Genomic DNA, 3,656 nt, shown 5'->3' on the forward strand with positions numbered 1-3,656 from the left:
TAGATACTTTATTATGGTATAGTATTTAAATATATGCCTGAGAAACACATAATATTGCCCCTTTAAGCAATTTTTCTCCCCAATATTTTCTAGCTACAATTTAGTTCATTTTAGCATTTGGCTATGGTTTTGTTGGCTTTAGCTTTGTTAATCATATTTGTAGCATTAGCTTGGTCAACCTGGTCAAACAAAAATTTTCTTTCTCTAAATTTTGGTTCTCCAAATAGGTATGATTTAAACTGTTCATTCATTTTCCACTGAGATGTCTTAAGAGTAATCCTCTGCATTTGTCAGCAAATTTGAAATTTTAGTCAACATTATTCCTAGTTAACTTATCTACAAATAGTATTTCTGCAGCAATAAAGCACAGTTCATATTGTGCTATTAGTAATATCTGACCGTTTAACCAAGATGAAGGTGGCGAGCGAGCAGACTTGATTGACAGCACCATTTTCATGAGCACTTTGCGTAGGAACACATGGAAATAAAAGCAAGGACGCTTTTTGAAAAGCACAAAGTCTGCAGGTAATTGTTGATGCACGGCTGGCTTTTCAAGCTGATGCAGTTTTAAGCTGCTGGAGAGCACGAATTAAAACACACACGAAAAAAAGCAATGAAAAAAGCCAGGCTGAATGTGTTGACAGGTGTCGGTCGGATGAATCAGACTCAAACAACGAGCTTAAAACTAAAAAAGAAATGAACACATTTAAAAACATTTGCTTTAACACCGAGTTGGTTGGTGATAAAATCACAAAGCAAAGCTAAAGTTTAAGCTTCACAAAGCCTGTTTGACGCTCATCAAGCTGTGTTTTTTATTTATTTTATTTGTTTCGTTTTGTTTCTTCTACATTCAGGGTGCAGATGGTGTTGGATGCCAGCATGGGAACCTCAAGACTTCTCAGAGGAACTGGAGTCCAGCCTTTTCAGGTACAACATTTCATCAAGGTTAAAATTGTTCCAAAACAATAACATCACACATGATCATGCCTCCCACACAGATATTCAGTTCATTAACCACATCGGTGTCTAATTTACTAACACCTTATGGGATTTATGGTTCAGATGCAATAAAAAGAAATTAGAAACTGAGAAACTTTATTATGAAGGTTTTATTTGATCACATATTTATGAAGCCTCTTGGACTCACAAAAAAATTCAAAAGGTTGTTTTTGGGGGGTGATTTTTGCATAAATTCTGAATCAGCATTCCCTTAATTGTTTAATTGTTTATAGTTTCTTCTGAACGTTTGTAACTTTTATGCTCTTTAACTTTTTAACAAAAATGTCACTATAGAAGAACACTAAAATTGTCCTAATTCTCCCCAAATATCTGCTCTATTTTGTCTTCCCATTAGCATTTAGCTACTGTCTCACTGAGTTTAGCCTTTAGATGACGTCTAATTGCAGCTTTTACTTCATATTGCAACATTAAGTTACAGTAATTGATAATGTCCTGCTACTTTTAGCTTTTAACCAAAGGTGTGCAGGAGGCATCATAACCAGATGCCTGAGTCACCTCAACTGGCTTTTCTCAATGTGGAGGAGCAGCGACTCTGCTCTGAGTCCCTCTCAGATTATCTCTAAGGGAAAGCCCAGACACTCCCTCAAATGAGGAAACTAATTTTGGCCGCTTGTATTTTTGATCTTGTTCTTTCAGTCACTATCCAGAGTGAACCACTCTAGAGAAARCTGGAGATAACAATCTGATGAAACCAATAGGACTACATCATCTGCAAAAAGCAGAGACACGATCTTAAGGTCACTGATAGAGTTTTATTGAATTTATTAAACTTCTTAAGGTGTTTCAAATAAAGTCTTGAGGTACGTGACAAATGTATTATTCATCATGGCGTGTCCACAGAGTGCAGCAGACAGAAAATGCTCTAAAGCAGAGCTGGTAAGACAAAACAAGTCTGTGTTGTTTTTACTATTATTCACATATTAAACCCCAGCAACAAGTGTTTTGATTGGTTCCTATGCCTATGACAAACCACATAACTGATCTCTGATTTGTTGTAACATTGTGTGACTTCATTCCTACGTGTGTGAATAAAACGACTGTTCACGCCCCCAGAGGTCAGAACTTCTCTGTGCTTCACTGTGCTTTCGAGCAGAGTTAAGTATCTCAGAATTTCTCCTTTGCAAAGTGAAACAAAAAAATCTTACTGGTCTCTGTTTGTCATTGTTTAAATGTTCGGCGGGGTTGTTGAGTTTCTCTGAGTTCTAGGTTAAAAAATACCGAACAGTCACCAAAACAGATCCTTTCAACACATTGGCTGCACCTAGAAATTCTGACCTAAATGTTATGAACAGAATCAGGGAGAAAGGGCAACATCGGTGGAGTCCAACTCTCACTGGAAACGAGTCCGACTTACTGCAGGCAATGCAGACCAAACTCTGGCATCGGTCATACAGGGACCTAACAGCCCGTATCAAAGGGCTTGATACCCCATACTCCTGAAGTACCTCCCACAGGAGTCCCCAACGGCCACGGTTGAAGGTCTTCTCCAAGTCCACAAAACACATGTAGACTGGTTGAGCGAACTCCCATGCACCCTCCAGGATCCTGCTGAGGGTGTAGAGCTTTTCCAGTGTTCCACGACCAGGACGAAAAACACACTGCTCTTCCTGAATCTGAGTTTCAGTTATCTGATGAACCCTCCTCTCCAGAACCCCTGAATAGACCTTACCAGGGAGGCTTAGGAGTGTGAACCCCCTATAGTTGGAACACACTCTGCTCTCCCCCTTTTTAAATATGGGAACCCAGCACCCTGGTCTGCCAGTCTAGAGGAACTGCCCATATTTCCATGCAATATTGCAGAATCACATCAATCAACACAACCCCACGACATCCAGAGCCTGGGTTCTTTAACCTTTTTGACCTTGGGGCCCAACTTGTTGAGTCTAAAGTGGCACAAGACCCATTCACACATTAACAATGTACTGATCAAAGTGATAATTGATTTAAATCTTGGTTTAATATTTGCATTATAACTAAATGGAAAACACTTACAGTTTAACAAGCAAAGTCCTTGTCAAATAAATCAAGACATGATTAAGACAAACACTACCAAATTTGCCAACGTTTGCTGGTGGCAATAAGGGACACCTAAACCAATTAACGTATGCCAGTGACACAATGTGATCGTAGGAGGGTCCAGATGAATACTGCCTGAAAATTTAGAAAAAAATCTACCATGCATTTTCCATTTTTTTATGGAAATTGTTCTCACTGGGTTTTCCGAACTCCTCCCACGCCCAAGTTTTTGCATCAGCGACCTCCCGAGCTACATTCTGATTAGACTGCTGGTACCCATCAGCTGCTTCCGAGGTCCCACAGGCTTAAAAGACTCGATAGGACTCCTCCCTCAGCTTGACAGCATCCCTCACTGTCAGTGCCCACCAGTGGGTTTGAGGGTTGCTGCTGCAACAGCACAGACAATCTTTCTCAAACTCAATGTCCCCCACCTCCCCCAGAACGTGTTCAAAGCTCTCCCAGAGGTGGGAGTTGAAGCTCGGTCTGATGAGAGACTCTGCCAGACGTTCTCAGTAGAGCTTCACAATACATTTAGGCCTGCCAGGTCTGACCGACTTCCTCCCCCACTGTCGAAGCCAACTGACCATGAGGTAGGGGTTAGTTGACAGCTCCGCCCCTCT

At 40.7% G+C, this 3,656-nt stretch overlaps 1 long non-coding RNA gene across 1 annotated transcript in view; it reads left to right on the forward strand.

Moving 5' to 3' along the window:
• Positions 1 to 2,161, forward strand: part of LOC106528448 (uncharacterized) — a 12,398-nt gene extending 10,237 nt beyond the window's left edge. Inside the window, exons 2-3 of the long non-coding RNA XR_001311504.1 lie at positions 855 to 927; positions 1,657 to 2,161. This is a non-coding gene — a long non-coding RNA (uncharacterized LOC106528448). The remainder of the gene's footprint in view (positions 1 to 854; positions 928 to 1,656) is intronic.
• Positions 2,162 to 3,656: the final 1,495 nt, after the last annotated feature.

Source organism: Austrofundulus limnaeus, unplaced genomic scaffold (genome assembly GCF_001266775.1).
Source record: "Austrofundulus limnaeus strain Quisiro unplaced genomic scaffold, Austrofundulus_limnaeus-1.0 Scaffold380, whole genome shotgun sequence".
In the NCBI taxonomy this organism is placed as follows: domain Eukaryota; kingdom Metazoa; phylum Chordata; class Actinopteri; order Cyprinodontiformes; family Rivulidae; genus Austrofundulus; species Austrofundulus limnaeus.